Consider the following 18,995-nt stretch of genomic DNA (forward strand, 5'->3'; position numbering starts at 1 on the left):
GCCGTTACGTGAAATGTACGTTGGTGCCAATAGAATCATTCTCCAGTCAGTTTCAAGTGCTGGTTCTCTACATTTTCTCAGTAGTTTTTCGCTAAAAGAACGTTGTCTTTCCTCCATGGATTCCCATTTACGTTATTAAGCATCTCTGTACTACTCGAGTGTTCATAGAACCTATAGGTAAGAAATCTAGCAGCCCGCGGCTGAATCGCTTCGATGTCTTCCTCTAATGTGAAATCAAAATGGGTCGCACTAGAGTTGTGTATGCGGACTCCTTTACAGATGAGCCACACATTCCTAAAAACTTTCCCAGTAAACTGAACGAGGGCATTTCCTTTCCCTACTTCCGTCCTTTTGTACTAGTACCACTTCATAACGCTTTGCAACGTTACGCCTAGATATTTCATCGAAGTGACTGCAAGCGGCACACTACCAATGATCTATTCGAGCATCACAGGATCGTCTTTTCTACTCATCTACATTAACTTACATTTTTCTATAGTTAGCTCTAGGAATCATTCATCACACCATCCAGAAATTTTATCTAAGTCATTTTGTACCCTTCTATAGACACTCAAAGACGAACCCTTTCCGTATACCACACTTATCAAGAGACAACCGTAGATAGCTGCTCATTGCGTCCGTTAGATTATTTATGATGTGTTGGTAAATGTGCCAACACCTTGTAGATAGAGGCGGCCTAAATGCACGCTATCTAACGCAGACGGGCGTGAATTCTGGAACAGGATAAGTAGTGAATTCTAATAAGAAAAGTATGCAGCTCCTCGAATACTTAACTTTATTCTATCCTTGTGGTACATCGCTCTTAATAATACAAATAAGACTATCCTCAGATACGGTTAATGGCGCCTTGCTAGGTCGTAGCCATGGACTTAGCTGAAGGCTATTCTAACTGTCTCTCGGCAAATGAGAGAAAGGCTTCGTGAGTGTAGTCGCTAGCAAAGTCGTCGTACAACTGGGCGAGTGCTATCCCGTATCTCGAGACCTGCCTTGTGGTGGCGCTCGGTCTGCGATCACATAGTGGCGACACGCGGGTCCGACATGTACTAAATGGACCGCGGCCGATTTAAGCTACCACCTAGCAAGTGTGGTGTCTGGCGGTGACACCACAATTTATGTATATAGAGATTCCCTGCGGCACATCTGATGATACCGCTGTCTCTGAGGGACACTCATCGTCGAGGACAATGTACCCGGTTCTGGTTCTTAAGAATCCTTTGATCCACACACATACCTGGGAACCTATTCCGTACCCTCGGACCTTCGTTAACATTCTGCAGTGGGGCACATTTTCAAACGCTTTCCACAACAGTGACAACAGCCTTGCCGCAGTGGATACACTGGTTCCCGCCATATCACCGAAGTTAAGTGCTATCGGGTGTGGCCGGCACTTGGATGGGTGATCATACTGGCCGCCGTCAGCTGTTGCCATTTTTCGGGGTGCACTCAGCTTCGTGATGCCAATTGAGGAGCTACTCGACCGAACAGTAGCGGCTCCGGTAAAGAAAACCATCATAACGACCGGGAGAGCGGTGTGCTGACCGCACGCCCCACCTATCCGCATCCTCAGCTGAGGATGACACGGCGGTCGGATGGTCCCGATGGACCACTTGTGGCCTGAAGACGGAGTGCTTTTGTGCTTCCATAAAAGTAGAAAACGTCCTCCTGCCCCTCATCCATAGTTCGCAGGATATCGTGTGACAACAGGCCAAGCTAAGTTTCACACGACCGTTGGTCTCTATATCTGCCTGATTTGTGGACACATGCTTTTGTCTCAAGGAAATTTATTATTTTGCAACTGAGGGTATGATCAGTAATTTTGTAACACACTTGTGTTAAGGATATTGGTCTGTTATTTTGCGGGTCTGTTCATTTACGCTTCTTATATGCAAGAGTAACCTGCCCTTTTTTCCAGTTCCTTCGGGCTTCCCGCTGTGCGAAGGATTCGTGATAAATGCAAGCTAAGTAAAGAACCAGTGCAGTAAAACAGTTCTGCGCCAGTTATTCATATTGTAAGGGGCGTTCAGTAAATAATGCAAAAATATTTTTCTCTGCCAGTTTCGGTTCAAAAATGCGGAATTTGTTGTGGGGCATCGTGAGATATCCCAGCTTCAGGCACTGTAGTTTCATGAAGATTCGATGGATGGTAGCGTTAAACAAAGCCTTCAAAATGGCGTCTGTAACGAAGGTGCGTTCCAAGCAGTGACCTGTCATTAAGTTTCTTTCGGAGGAAAACCAGAGCATTCCAAGTATTCACAAGTGCTTGCAGACTGTCTACGGAGACATGGCAGTGAAAAAAGCACGGTGAGCCGTTCGGCAAGTTGTTAATGTATATGAACCCACTTCTGGTCACCAATGTTAATGTATACGGGCAGGGAAGGAGGGAGAAGGTTGTTGCATATGCCTCGTGACGACAGTGTGCATGAGGTCGAGCGGTCAGGACTTGAGAGTGGGTATCCAGGGCTGCCGTTAAATGACAGAACAGGAAATTAGGCACAACAAGAGGATATACTTCAATGTACGGTGTACAAGGTGCGCGCCTAGGGTCGGAAGTTACCAGGTCTAGGGGGTCGAACAGTTAAGTGAAATGGGCAACGGAAGGGGAAACGGTTCATGTTAATTTACGTTGGTGGCCGGTCGTGAAAAGCAGAGCCAGAGGCTCTGCCATCCAATAAGACGTCTGTTCTGCTCTAGGGCTGGATTACAAGAGAGAGAGAGGCAACTGTGTCCCGCACCGCAGAACACTCCAGCGTCCACACACGGGTCCTGTATCCCACGCACGCTGTTGGCGAAAACCAATGGGGTGAATTCGCTAGCAGTTTCAGCAGAGGTCTCAGGACGTCTCTTGTCAGCAGCTTTAACTGGACAGAACTGACTCGGTTGTGAGAGGCAGCCAACTTGTGTCACGTAGGCAACGCGTAAGTTGCTATGGGAGAAAACTTGTAAAGATTTCACTGGCTCTTTGAAATAAATTTTTTAAACCAATTCCCTAAGATATTCCCTGAATGACTGTCACCACGTACAAAAGTGTCTCTATCATTGCAACAAGATTGCGCAAACGTGTTCTATCTCCCGCGCGCAGGCCCGCTGCAGTCAGCTGTGAATCCCGCAATGCTGGAACGTGCGGACACTCTCATTGAGGTGATCCACGGTTCAGAATCAGATGCCTCACGACTCGGCTCTCTGTCTCTGTTGGCAGAGCTAACACATTCGTCCACCAGTTGCGGTACTCAAAGGTGTGTGCTGCTGGGTTCCCCCCCCCCCCCCCCCCCCCGCCTAAGAGAAGAGCATAAAGAGCAACGAAGGACCATCTGCGCGAAATTGCTTCTGCGTTTACGAGTCTGATCGCGACAATGTTTTGTCGAACATCGGCACAAAGGATGAAACGTGAATTCATCACTTCGAACCGGAAACTAAACGCCATCCTCTGCAGCGGCACCACACCATCTCTCCTCCGAAGAAAAAGTTCAAAATCACACATCAGCCACTAAAATCATGATGGCGGCCTTCTGGAAGTGTTACTGGTCTATTCTGATTGATTTCCTGCGTCATGGTACAACGACGACTCTAAAGCGTACTGTGCTGCCCTCGGGAAACTGAAGGAACAACTTCAGCGTGCTCACCGCCACATAAATTCTGATGAACTTCTCCTTATTCATAACAACACAAGGCCTCACACAAGTCTTCGCACCCGACAAAAGTTTACAGGCCTTCACTGGACGGTTCTTCCTCATCTACCATACAGCCCAGATCTCGCACATTCAGACTTCTACCAGTTCGGTCCAATGAAGGATTCACTCCGCCGGAAACAGGACGTAAATGATATTGAGGTTTCCAAAATTAGATTTTCACTCTGCAGCGGACTTTGCGTTGATATGAAACTTCCTGGCAGATTAAAACTGTGTGCCGGACTGAGACTCGTACTCGGGACTTTTGCCACAGGTCCCGTGTTCGAGTCTCGGTCCGGCACACTTAATCTGCCATGAAGTTTCGATGTTGTGGTTACTGATGCTACAAATCGTTGACTCCTACTTAGATCCGTAGAGTGGTACCACGCAGGTATCCAAGACTACCCAGTAAGGTAGCGTAACGCCGTCGTATTGGACGGAGATTATGTTGAAAAATAGTGTTTTGTGGCAAAACGTGTGAGCAATAATGAGATATATTGAAATATATAATAAAACCGACCTGCTTTCTAAAAGAAATATGTTGTGGTATTTACTGAACGCCTATCGTACTACACCGAAGAGTCAAAGAAATTGGTATAGGCATGCATGTTCAAATACAGGGATATGTCAACAGGCAGAATACGGCGTTGCGGACGGCAACGCCTATATAAGACAAGTGTATTATGGCGCAGTTGTTAGATCGGTTACTGCTGCTACAATGCAAGTAAGTCTGGACGTGGTGTTAAAGTCGGCGCTCGGGCTATGGGACACAGCATGTCCGAGGTAGCGATGAAGTTGAGATTTTCCCGTACCACCATTCACAACTGTACCGTGAATATAAGGAACCCGGTAAAACATCAAATCTCCGACATCGCTGCGGCCAGAAAAAGATCCTGCAGGAGCAGGATCAACAAAGACTGAAGAGAATCCTTCGACGGGACAGAAGTGCAACCCTTCCGCAGACTGCCGCAAATTTCAACAACTGTCAGCGTGCGAACCATTCAACGAGAACCACTCGTGTACCCTTGATGACTGCACGACACAAAGTTTTACGCCTCGCCTGGGCCCTTCAACACCGACATTGGCCTACTGATGTTGCCTGTTCGGACGACTCTCGTTTCAAATTTTATCGAGCGGTTGGACGTGTACGGGTATGGAGACAATCTTACGAATCCACGGACACTGCATGCAAGCAGGGGACTGTTCAAGCTGGTGGAGGCTCTGTAATGGTGTGGGGTGTGTGCAGTTGGAGTGATATGGGACCCCTGATACGTCTAGAAACGACCCTCACCTGCATCCATCCACGTCCATTGTGCATTCCTACGGTCTTGGGCAATTCCAGCTGGACAATGTGGCACTCCAAAAGTCCAGAATTGTTACAGATTGTCTCCAGGAACACTCTTCTGATTTGAAAATTTTCCGCCAGCCACAAAACTCCGTAGATATGAACGTTATTGAGCGCATTAGGGATGCCTTGCAACGTGCTGTCCAGGAGAGAGATATCTCCATCCCTCGTACTTTTACGGATTTATGGACAGCCATGCAGGATTCATGGTGGCAGTTCCCTGCAGCAGTACTTCAGACATTAGTCAAGTCCATGCCACGTCCTGTTGCTGCATTTCTGCGTGCTTGCGGGGGCCTTAAACGATATTAGGCAGGTGTACCAGTTTCTTTGGCTCTTTAGCGTTTGCCGTCCATAGGGGAGTCAATGAGGTGTTAACACGGCGATCCTTCTGCTTTAATAATTTCTTAAACGCGAAATTTAAACTTCAGCTTTCCTTTTTTTTTTTTTTATTACCATTCCGGATTGAACATGCGAGTATTGCCGAGTTCTTGACCTAATGACTAGGAGAAGGGCCTGTATATTGCTGGCAGACACAGGTGAAGTAGCGAATATACGACGGTGAGGAGTCCCAGCGCGAGACGGGACGGGAGCTGAGATGCGGGCCAGCCCGCCAGCGCCTGAAGTGAAGGCGGGCTCCTCACCTCGCCGCGCCGCGCCTCACCTCCGCGTATCGACCGGCCGGCTGACCGGCGCCGGCCGACTTCCCCGCTGCCCTGTCTGCGCTCTGCAGCTCAGGCCGCTCGCGAGGCAGCCTTCAGCGCCGCTCCTGGAGCCAAAATAATTAGGTGTGCCGTTGGCCATCGAGATAATTTGATACTGAAGGAAAGGCGTTTCAGGAAGCGGCCCTTAATTCTAAACTCCTACCCATTACAACCACAAAATCATGTCCAGCGGTACTCAACAGATGTCCAATTGACACCAGTAAACAATGCTCCTATCACAGCACAAAAAAATCTGACGTGGTCCTGTTTTATAAGACTCGTGAAAGATGGGGTATGAGCTGTCTCATAGTACTTTTCTCGGCACCTTCAAAAATTTTCCCAAAAGTTTCGGCTTGCGAACATATTTGCACTGAAGTTGTTCCTTCAGTTTCCTGACGCTACCAAAGAACACTTCATAATTGATAGTTGTATCATGATGCAGGGCAATAATCAGAACAACCGGATCAGATTTGCAGGAGGTCGCCGCCATGATTTTACCGGTTGAGGTGTGGTTTGGAACTTTCTCTTCGGAGGAGAGGTGGTGCGGCGCCGCTCCACGGATTGCCGTTTTGTTTTCGGTTCGAAGTAATGAACTGACGTTTCATCGCCTATGCCAATGTTCGGCAAATCATTGTCGCTATCAGACTCGTAAACGCACAAGCAGTTCCGCGCAGATGGTCCTTCGTTGCTCTTTATGCTCTTCTGTTAGGCAGCGAGGAACACAGCAACACAAACTTCTGAATATCCCAAATAGTGGACGAGTATGTTAGCACTAACAACTGAGACATATAGCTGAGCCACGAGATGTCAGATTTTGAACCATCGATCACCTGAACGATATAGTCCGTTGCTCTTTATTCTCTTATGTTAAGCAGTGAGGAACCCTCTGTTAGGCAGCGAGGAACACAGCAGCACAAACTTCTGAGTATCCCAAATAGTGGACGAGTATGTTAGTACTAACAACTGAGACATACAGCTGAGCCACAAGATGTCAGATTTTGAACCACCGATCACCTCAATGAGACAGTGCTCCGTTCCTCTTTATGATCTTCTGTTAGGCGACGCGGAACCCAGCAGCACACACCTTTGTGTACCCCAACTGGTGGACGAATATGTTAGCACTACCAACTGAGACGTACAGCTGAGCCGCGAGTTGCCTGGTTCTGAACCGTCGATTTCCTCAATGAGAGTGTCCGCACGTTCCAATACTGCAGGAGTCACAGCTGTGTGCGGCGAGCCGGCACGCGGGAGATCGGACAATCCTGCGCGACCTTGTTGCAATGATACCGTTACCTCGCCGAACGTCTCACTGTGCTTTTGTTCACTGCCATGTCTCCATAGACAGATTGCAAGTGCCGGCCGGGGTGGCCGTGCGGTTCTGAGCGCTATAGCCTGCAAGCGAGAGACCGCTACGGTCGCAGGTTCGAATCCTGCCTCGGGCATCGATGTGTGTGATGTCCTTAGGTTAGTTAGGTTTAATTAGTTCTAAGTTCTAGGTGACTGATGACCTCAGAAGTTAAGTCGCATAGTGCTCAGAGCCAGACTGGAAGCGCCTACGAATATCTGGAATGCTCTGGTTTCCCGCCAAAAGAAACTTAATGAAAGTTCTCGGCTTGGAACGCACCTTCGTTACAGACGCCATTTTGAAGGTTCATAGGTGAACCTGAAGCGGAATTATTTCACGGTGCCTCACAACAAATTCCGCATTTTTTCAACCGAAACAGGCCGAGAAAAAATACGTTGCGTTACTTGCTAAACGGCTTTCGGAATAGGAATCCCTGGCGTAGAGCAGCAACTGAAATAATTGAGAACAAGTAAGTCGCCAGCTAAGGATGGAATCCCAGTTCCGTTTTCAAAGACTGCTCTCATGCCTTGGTTCTTTACTTAACTTGCATTTATAACGAATCTCTCGCCCAGAAAAAGTCCCAACGGACTGGGAAAAAAAAACCAGGCGACTCTTGCATATAAGAAGAATAAAATGAACAGACCTGCAAATTACAGATCAATGTCCTTAACTCAAGTCTGCTGCAGAATTACAAATCACACTATCATCTCATTCCCACAATTTCCTCTAAGTGTAATTCACTCACACTCACTAGTGCATCGCTGTAAGTCGCTCACACCCATCCATTCCCACTTGCCCAGTCTCACTCACTTATTCAGCGCAGCTCATTGTCGTCATCTTTAACTGTCACTGTCTTCTATGTCACAACCACAACCTCCCTCGTTCTGTCCTCCTATTACTGTTTCCTTTCACTATCACTGTCTCCCATATGCACTCACTTACGTCTGTTATGTCTTTCATTCCTTCCCACTGTTTTTGTCTCTCCCCATTGTCCCTATTTCCCTCTTCCACGTCGTCATTGTGATAGACCCTATCTCTCATTATCACTGTCTCGCACCAAGTTCCACATTAAATGTAACACCGTCTTGAGCTCAGGATCATGGAACAGCGGCTAGTCGACGAAATGTAATAATACTATTCCAATAGTCGTTATTTTGATATTGCTTTATTAGGCTACAGTTCCGACGTTTCAGTCACGTCATCGTCAGACCTGACTCCAAATACCGCCCGTGCATGAAGGGAGCCATTCGGAAGGTAATGAACGACTGGTCGTGAAATAGAAACCATAGTCAAAATCCGATGAAGCCTTCCACAGATGTGTTTGACAGTGTGTCTGGTCTGCCCTCCGATACCGTCACGTCGCTCTTCTCACTTCTGAGCCCAGAATGAAAGCGTAACGATGCCGAGAAAGTAATGTGACAGTTACTGTCACATGTGTGAAGAGCACACATGCTCATGAAGTTCGGCTATCTACGGAACCAGATACGAATATTGGAGCCTTGTCTTATACATGCACGAGTGGTACTTGGTGTCATTCATGCGACAGGCCTGAAAATGACGTGACTTAAACGTCGAAACTGGTTACCTAATAAAACAATACCAGAATAACTGGTGTTGTTTCGGTATTAGTACATTTCACTTCCACTTCCTCTTTCTCTTTATTACTCTTCCACTGCCACTGACTTATTCTCTCTCAGCACAAAAAGCGCGAATATGTTTGCAAGCCTAAAGTTATGGGGCAGTATTTAAACGTACCGAAGGAAGCAGAGTGAGGTAGGTAGTACCCCACTTTTCAGTCAATTTTTCAATAAATATGAATGTATTAGCCTCTTTTGTGCACTGACAAGAGTATTTTTTCCGCTGGTTCCCTTCTTTTCTCTCCTACAGCAGGACATGTCACTCACATGAAAAGAACTTTATGGGTCAGTAAAATTTTGATATTTTACTTATGAGGAATTGAAGTAACGAAAACTAAGTTTACAGCTCAGACCGGATTTACCTCCAGAACAATTCTGCATGTTCTTCAGTACTACAACATGGGGTTCCCAGACCTCTTTTAATGATAACTAAGACAATTTGCAGCATATTTCTCCGTGATGCGTCACTTTATTAACTACGTTTTTACCTCCCATACCATTTCACGTGCTTATTTTACTTCAGCAAGTAAGCTAATTTTGAACCTCTTTTTGTTCTAGAACGGGGTCTTCGGAACATATCAACAAAAATTCCAGACGGATAGCCGTCTCGGAATCCTTGGCTCCGCTTTACTCAGAGACTGGCAATGAAATAAATTGTGCCTCCATAAACACCTTACGGTGTCCCGTGAACCATATATAATGCAAAAAGAAACTACCGATTCGTTCTATTTGCCTAAGCTGGGGGATGTGTGTAATATTCGAATGTTGACCTTGTACTGGAGGATAGTTGCAATAAGACGATCTTTCTGTTGGGTATACAAATGGTTCCTAGCCCAAGGGCTATCCAAACAAAATTTACCTTACCTTTCTATCACCAACGGAACCCGAGGCAGGAGTGCAGGAAGAATAGCGTTTTTATGTGCGACAGTTTGGAAAGTAGGAAGCGCATGCAGTCGCGTGCATATCGAAGAATCGTGCTACATCCTTTTAGTGTCTCACAGCTAAAGTATGCGGAAGTTGTGCCATCTACACCCTGTAAATAATCAGAAATGATGCAGGATGTTTCTCATTCATAAGATAAATAGAAACTGAATGTTGATTTTTTGTGACAGTGTCGTGTTATGCATCGAACCAAACCGCGAAGCGTATAGCAGTTAAATGTCGCGTGTTTGTCACGTTCTATCGGGAGGTGAGTATGTCCTTGACCTGCTTTATGATAAGACGTTGTTTTAAAAATGTTGTTCCTTATGACGTCTAAATACTAAAAGATCGTTAACCAAATTAACATGAAACAACAAACAGCAGATTATAGGCACAGGGGAAATCGACACAACTCTCCGTAGTCAATAAACAAATCTATAATGACGTAAGACGAGCAAGTGTAATACTCGTTATCTTCATTGGATAAGAAGTAACTGATCGTTGAGGCTGATCATTGTGCACAACGATAAAATCGTCAAAGTGAGAACAACAAACTTATGAGCACAACAGGTTATATTGTTCATTAGATGGCCACTTAGTCATAGAAAAGCTATAGGCCAATTGAAGGAACTTGAAGCTTAGGTATGCTTACAACAGATTTTTATTTGTTGAAACACAACGTTCATGAAGTTGACAGAGAGCAAAGTTTTCTCAAATCTAGACTGGATTTACACAAAACGAAACTGTCATTGTGGGAAGGTACCAATTATAACGACGACTGTGTGGAGAAAACGGAACAAGATATACTTATGCGGCCAGCTCGCAATCTCATATTTAATGATAGAAAATCAAAAATCAAATCAGGAACTCAGAGTGTGACCAGAACAAGTAGGTAGCGACCTGTTCAGATTATTGGTCGCGCTACTGCAGACTGTGACACTTACATTTCCCAAACATAAGAAAAAGTCTGTGTCCATCAGGACCAGACAGTGACTGGGAAACGTACAGTCACGAACTTTGGTTCTCCCTCTTCAACTATCTACGTTCCAAAAATATTCATATGGAGAGGACGAATCAGCCAATATGACAGAGGGTAATGTCGCTTGTTTCAGGTAAAATCAGAAACTTCCCACTTTTGGCAAGCAAAGCACATGAACACACATGACGTTGTGTCTGGCCTCGAGAAGTGTCTTCTCAATTTTTCGGCTTCTTTGCGTCAAGCACGGTGTCAGGCGTGACACACATTCCATTGGATACACCAAAAGCCTTGGAGTGAACTGACTCTAATGCTAGTCCAGTCAAACACGTTAAAACTACCAATCAAAATAATTAAAGATAGTAAAATCAAAGCCAATCCAGGCAGTGGCGAGGTGTTTCATCCTTTCGTATTCATGCAGAAAAGTCAAAAATGTGATGCTGAGTTATTCTCTCAGGAAAACAGTGGAAGCTCTGAATGCTCTCCCTCGGCAAGGACAGGTGCCGGCCCTGCCAATAAGAGCATTTCCGCGAGAACTGCCTATCTTCCTGGGGAGGCATACCTCTCCTAATGAGATTCATGACTGTCTTCCACCGACAAACAGTAATGCGAGACCAAACCGACAACACACCTTCCCAGTAAGAAAAACACAAAACTTTCCTCCCTAACAGATATGTCACTACTCACAACTACATAACAACGAAACAATGGCAGTAAAATGAAATAACACCATTTAGCAATACGTGACACTTTTGTCAAACAGCGTGTACCGAAATTCGTGGCCTGTGGAGGCCACAGTTTATCGTCCCACATACTGCTGCTCGCATCGATTATAATCCCACCACGGTCACGCATATACAGAATCTATCGATTCAAAAGGTCCATAATCAGCGTAGTACAGGACCTCAACAACCAAACGTTCTTATGCCCAAGAGGGGTGATAGATTGTTTATTCAGATGTGCTGGGTCATACAACAAGGTCACGTTCTTTGAGTCGATAAGTAGGCGTGTTTGCGACAAGACAACATCCACAAGGACAGTACGACGACTACTGCATCACCAGATATTTGGGCACGGTATCCATTGCTGGGACATCCGTTGACATGGCAACAGAGAGTGGTGTACCGACAGTAAGTGCGTCCAGTGGCAACAATGGACACAACAGTGGAACTTCATCGTATTTTCAAACAAGTCTCAGTTTTCTACGCAGCATCACGGTGGACGCTTCGAGAAGAAAGAACGTTGTCAGATTGTATTCTTGATCATCATTCAGGTCTATTATCTGGTGCGAGGGTATGAGTGCCACTGGGTACAAATACGATCATCTCAGGTTGACGTGTCCGTTAATTTGGGCAGTAGCCGTTATAATTCAGACGTATGAAGGACAATGGCTGTGCCCTGTCTTTAAGGTCTCTGTTACGTTATCCTTAACATAATAACGCAAGACGGCATACTGGATGTGCTGCCCTGAACCATATCCAACTTGTTGCCCTTGAATTTCTCCAGATCTCTCAACCAGTGGAAACGTCTGGCCGTGCGTTATCGAGAGAGAGGCACATTACCACTCACCTTCAAATACCAGTGATGAAGTCTTGTACAGAAATCAAGCAGTGCTGAATGACGTACTCATAATTTTAGCCCACACTAAGTTCGTATTGAAACCCAGACAGGTGAGAGCTGTTGTTCCTGCCAGAGGTGGCACCTCAGTCTACAGAATTTTGCACCCTTTATACACTCAAACCACTCACACTTTGTCGTGTATTCTTCCTAATACATTGTATAAATGCAATGGCTAAAATTATATTTTTTATCCATCCTGCTGATGCGGTTATAAAAGCCAACAATGTGCTCATTTACAAACGTAGTTATGTTCCAGTAAGAAAACTCGTAACTTGACATAATATACCTTCTTCACTTCGTGGAGCAGTGTTCTTCGAGGGAACCTTCTGTTCCTCGGTCGTCGTAAACCTCTCCATCCTAATAATTTCCACGTTATTACTTGTTTAACTAATCTGCCTTCCTCATTTCTGTTGATATCTTGTTTCCATTTTAAGCAACCTTGCTCTATTTTTTTTTCCTTTGATGTCACACTACCTGACAAAAAAGTGAAGCATCCAAGGGACATAGTCGGATGCCAATGTGGCTTCCTACATGTACACACCACGTCGAGTATGCAAATGTTTAGAGTGGCAATTCTGACTGCAAAGTACAACGGTCACCAGACTGCGTTAATGCTGTTTGCTGTGGTGTTGTTATCAGACGTGGTAGGGCACGTACGGGCGGCCATTAGTATTAAATGCTAGAATGATCATTGTCAATGACACGGAGGTGCCGCGTACTTGTGTGAGACAGCATTATCAGCACCTGAGAGAATTTGGAAAGGGTCTCATTGTGGGTCTCTATTTGGCCGGCTGGTCAAGCCAAACAATATCAAGATTTGTGGGACATCATGACGTGGCAGTGGCCCGATGTCTGACTGCAAGGAAACGTGAAATCAAGCATTCTCGTCGTGTACGTACCGGTCAACCTCCATATGGGAGGATCGCCGTGTTGCCCACAATGCCCATCGTAAACTTCTTCACACCTGTGCATGCCATTCCGAGAACAAGTCACATTCTGTGTCATCCTGCACAATTTGTCGGACTAGGAAATTACCGTGCTATGCTTAGGTTGCCTTCAACGCCAAAACAAAAATGCCTGTGCTGGAGAGGAGCCGTGGCTGGGAAGCATGGACTGCAGATAAACGGCGTCACATTGGGCACAGCACGGATGGTGATTCTGTGCCACCCCGGACGGACTTCGACGCAGACTATAACGACGGACTGGGGAGAGGTCCCTTCTTTCCAATTTTTTGGAGAGACACAGCGATGTTACTCCTGACGTCATTCTCTGGGAAGACATCGGGCGCATCTTCAGATCGGTAGAGATTGAGGGAGTGATGACGACACAACAGTACGTCACCGACAGCCTGCTTTCTTATGTGTCACCATTTACGTGACCAACTGGCTGCACAATGTTAAGACACTCCCAAGATCTGTCCCCGATAGAACAGCTTGAACATCAACCCAATCCCAGTGGCAGCATTCGAGCATGGAAGACCAGCTGCAAAATTTGTGATCCAACTTGCCTCAGAACAGAATGCAACGACCTTAAAACATCATTCCCGATCAAATCAGCTAATGTCCAAGCCAAATGGGGCCCAACGTCATATCTGCCACGTTCTTTGTAAATTTGGCTTTAATTTTTAATCCCTTAAATAACATCGAATACCCTAGCAACCAGTGCAGTTTCATTTTGTTTCCCCCGTCTGGGTACTCCAAATTTCTTTCGGGCAATGTATGCAGTTCTTCTCTCACAATGTTTTCTTGTGTTTGATCTTTGAGAGCACATCCTTTAACGTATTCACATAAGTGAAGCTATACAAAAAGTTTCTAGTTGCTGTATTTCTCCGCATATTTTAGTCCACAGCATCGAAGCTCATGCACTATTAACTCGTATAAATTAATATTTTCCAAATTTCTCAACATTCCTTTTAACACCTGTAATCATTGATCCTACAAGAGCCCTATGGTCAGAGATGTTATCCTACACACAGTTTCGGCACAACGGCCTAGAATACCGCGTACTGGATGTATTCCGCGTGTTGTCTGCTAACGGCGTGTCGCATACCCTTTATTTGCAGTTACACTCCTGTGAATAGGGTCGTACCATCGGATGTACAACGCTGCATTGTCATCACGTTACACAGCGTTTCATTAGTGTAGTGCAGCCATAACCTTAATAGATGTTTGCAAGCGTGAACTTAGCGAAGTAATAGACTAACTGCGATACTCCCCACCCCTCCACCCTTCCTCATCGTACTCTACCACAACCCGAATTACACAGAGGTTTTGTTTCATAATGAAAGATCGTTACTGTTTAATATTCTGTCACTCTGATAAAAATTAGGTACGTAGCTTCATGAATGAACTACCCAACACCCCAAAAATTATGAGGGAAATTCAAACAAAGATCACCTTAACTGAACCGAGAATGAAATCTCTTTTCTCCAAAAACAATTCTGTACACCCACCCTATCAGCGAATACGCAGATGTAGATGGTGATTAATAGTAAAACTCATTTCCCTTCTTAAGATAAACAAAAATGCTTGAAAAATGCTTTAGTCTTCAATCGATAATACGTGAAAGTCCTTAGATTTTCAGTGTTTGTAATAGATCATACGAAACAGTTGCGCTATAGTAAACACACCTGACGAAAAGTTGGCCATCTCCAGAAAAAATCCAGAAAAATTGTGTACATCAACGCTAGCCATGATAACGGTCTCTATTCAGCGGGGGGAGAGGGTCCACAAGTTTCTTCAGGTATCCTAGGCGCAGGTGAGGCCACCAATTGGCTGTTAGATCACAGTGAGCTGTCAGGTTGCTGGCACGATCATTTGAAACTTTCATTCACCGTTGCGAATAATTCCAGACATTTTCTATGAGACTAAGATCGACTGATATAACGGTTTAGTTAAGGTGCTGTGGGATGTGAGTGTCAGTCAAACTAGGAACGCATGCATTAGGCCCTGTCATCACGGCTGTCGTCAAACAGGATGACAGGAGTGTCCACAACATACTCATCAGGAGGCTGTACATTGTCGAGCCACATTAATGTGGAACAGCACTCAGCCCTTGTGAGGCCAATTGAGGAGCGATTTGATTGAGAAACAGCGCAGCGGTCACGAATGGCCGGGAGAGCGGTATGCTGACCACATGCCCCTCCGTATCTGCATCCGGTGACGCCTAAGGCCTGAGAATGATACGGCGGCCGGGCGGTATCATTGGGCCTTCATGGCCTTTTCGGTAGGTGTTTCATGTTTCTCAACTGCACTACATGCGCTGTGTGAGACAAAAGCAGTCTGTGCATTCGATATCTTGCTTCAATTGAAACGGAGCAAAATCCTGACTCATCGGGTACAATGCATTGTTCCTGTGGTTTTTGTTCAGTTCCTGTGTTGATTGTCCATCTTTATGTGTTTCCGTGAGCAGTTGTCATTTGCTGAGTACTCGAATATAAAAGTAAGTTTTATGCAGTTTCCATCGCGATGTTTCGTCGGAAACATGTTCAAATGGACTTACATTCACTGACGGCAGCAGTTCCTTTCGATTTCCAATGTAAGTGTGATGGGTAAGGCGTGACATCTCCAAACACAACTTCTGGAAAGCATAAATAACCACCTTTATAGCGTAAATCGCTGCGAAGCGTACAGGAAGATGATCAGTGAGGTTCTGGAAGGTACGGATTTCAGTACCGTGGTCAGCTAAAATAGGTTTCTCGGTTGAACAACAGTGACACGAACAGTCCGATCCAGGCTGTCCCACATGTTCTCGATTGGGTTTTAATTCGAGGAGTCTGGTGGCGAGAGGCGTACGGTAAACTCATCCTCGTATTCTTCGAACCACATACAGGGCGACAATTATTAAATTACATGAAATAAAATAATCATAACTTCTGAACGGTTTGCATTAGAGCGTTCAGCTGCACGGTTGGCCGCGGGGCATGATGGGAATTATTATGTGATTATGGTCTGGTTTAGTGACGACGCCATTTTCATTTGGATGGGTTCGTCAATAATCAAAACCGGTGCATTTTGGTGACTGAGAATCCGCATTTCGCGATCGAGAAGTCTCTTCACACTCAACGGGTGTCTATGTGATATGCAGTCTCCAGAAACGGAGTAATCGGTGCGATATTCCTTGATGGCATGGTGACTACCGAACGGTGCATGAAGGTTTTAGAAGATGATTTCATCCCCATTGCCCAAAATAACCCTGACTCCGATAAGATGTGTTTCATGCAAGACGGAGCTCGACCCAAAGAAGCAGGAGTGTGTTTGATGTCCTAGAGGAGCACTTTAGGGACCGCATTCTGGCTCTGAGGTACCTAGAGGCCACTGGTACAGGCCTCGATTGGGACTTCGGATCTGAACAAAAACTGGCTCTGAGCACTACGGGACTTAACTTCTAAGGTCATCATTCCCCTAGAACTTAGAACTGCTTAAACCTAACTAACCTAAGGACATCACACACACCCATGCCCGAGGCAGGATTCGAACCTGCGACCGTAGCGGTCGCGCGGTTCTAGACTGTAGCGCCTAGAACCGGTCGGTCACCCCGACCGGCGGGATCTGAGCACATGCGACTCCGTTCTTTAGGGGTGTATCAAAGATGAGGTTACAGTAATAACTCCAAAACCATTGCTGAGCCATTCAGGAGGTCATCGACAGCATCGATGCTTCAACACTTTAGCGGGTCATGCAGAATTTCGCTATTAGACTGCGCCACATTATCGCCAATGATGGGAGGTATATCGAACATGGCATAACCTAAATCTGAATATCTGTAGTGACTTTTACATGTTGAATAAAGTGTGTGCACGCCGTAGTTTTTAACTAATTGAAACCTTTTATTTTTTTTACATGTAGTTCAATAATAGTCACCCTGTAAGTTCGCTGCGTGCTGGGTTACACGTTACTTTGCCCTGCTGGTAGATACCATAATAGCGAGGAAAATACGAACTGCTTGTAGGGGTGGACACCGTCCCCACGGATAGAAGCATACTTGCGTTGTTCCATTGAGCCTTCCAGAAAGACGAGATCACCCAAGGAATGACACGAAAACTTTCCGCAAACCATAACGCTCTCTCCTCGTTTGCTTTCTGACGTTTCGCGCCGTACATTCCAACGGCTATCTGTCTAATGGAGCATAAAATTTGATTCATCTGTAAAAGACACTTGTCGCCACTCAGTGGACGTGCAGTTGCGGCGCTGGAGTGCTGATTCCAACCTTCGTCACCCATGAACCGAAATCATTGGTGCGTGAACAAGGTGCCTGCTGTGGAGGCCCATGTGCAGCAACGATCGCTGAAGAGCGTTGAGGAGACCCTGTTGGTGATCCCTTTCTTGGTCTCGGTTGTCAGATGTTCAATAGTTGCACGTTTATTCGCCTGTACACGTCTTCGCAGCCGTTGTTCTCTCTTGTCATCTATGGACTATGGTACACCACAGTTGCCCCGGCGCGAGTTTGATATAGCGCCAGTTTCCCATTCATGGTATACTTTAACCGTGGCGTCAGTCAAACAGTTAACAACTTGGCCATTTCGGAAATGCTTCCACCCATACCCTGAATCCAATTACAAAGCCCTTTGGGACGTCAATAAATCTCTACGTTTCGGCACTACGATACGACTCCAATGTTTTCCTTAAGGCCGCCATACACGCTCTATATCCTCCACTGCTAGTGCTGCCACCTGTCGTCTGTGAGTGGTTGCTCCACGTTGACGTCGAACGTAGGTGGTGGTCACATTAAGGTGTCTGAATCATGTAGAAGAAAGGACAGCACTTGGACTCTGTGATACTAGGGTTATTCGGAAAGTAAGGAACGATCGGTCGCGAAATGGAAAATACAGTGAAAATCTGATGAAGCTTTCTGCAGATGCGTTGGGCACTGTGCCTAGTACGCCCGTCGATCGCATCATGTCACTCTTTTCAGTTCTGAGCTCACAGTGAGAACCTAAATATGGCTAGAAATTAGTTTCTCCCGCCAAGTATGAGGGCCTGGCGAAAGATTTCCCCTGAAGCTATGCAATACACATAACGTAACTACCGTGCGGTTCGTTCTACACGACAATTCTCGGCCGCACTCTGCAGGGGCAATGAAGATGCTCCTGCAGCGTTTTCGATGGGAAGTGTTTGAACACCAACAATACAGCCCGTAATTGGCTACCCGTGAGGTTCATCTCTGCTCAAATGAACTGCTGGCTATGAAGAGAATATTTTGACACAGAACAACGAGCTGCAGTCCAGTGTAGAAAGTCGTCGAAAAGCGCTAGCTGCTATCTTCTATAACGAGCGAATTGAAAATTGGTACAATTCTACGACAGATATCTAAGTCTCAGCGGCGACTGGGTAGAGAAGTAGCTGGAAGGTGTAGCTAACGGTTGCAAATAAAAGTTTTGATTTTCACTATGGTTTCCATTTCGCGACCTATCGTTCCTTACTTTCCGAATAGCCCGCGTACATTAGACAGACGTCCTTGTGCATAATCACGGTAACCTAAATGAGTGGGTGCAAGTGACGGCGCCCAAAATTTCGCCGAAAGCATCACAGAACTGGAACTTTTCTGAACTACACCGCAGTGGTAACACCGGTTCCCCTCAGATCACCGAAGTTAAGCGCTCTCGGGCTTTCCTAGCACCTGGACGGGTTCTGCGGAGTACTGTTGGCAAGTGGGGTGCACTCAGCCCTTGTGAGGCCAATTGAGGAGCGATTTGATTGAGAAACAGCGCAGCGGTCACGAATGGCCGGGAGAGCGGTATGCTGACCACATGCCCCTCCGTATCT

The sequence above is a fragment of the Schistocerca serialis genome, chromosome 7 (assembly GCF_023864345.2).
Source record: "Schistocerca serialis cubense isolate TAMUIC-IGC-003099 chromosome 7, iqSchSeri2.2, whole genome shotgun sequence".
Lineage (NCBI taxonomy): Eukaryota > Metazoa > Arthropoda > Insecta > Orthoptera > Acrididae > Schistocerca > Schistocerca serialis.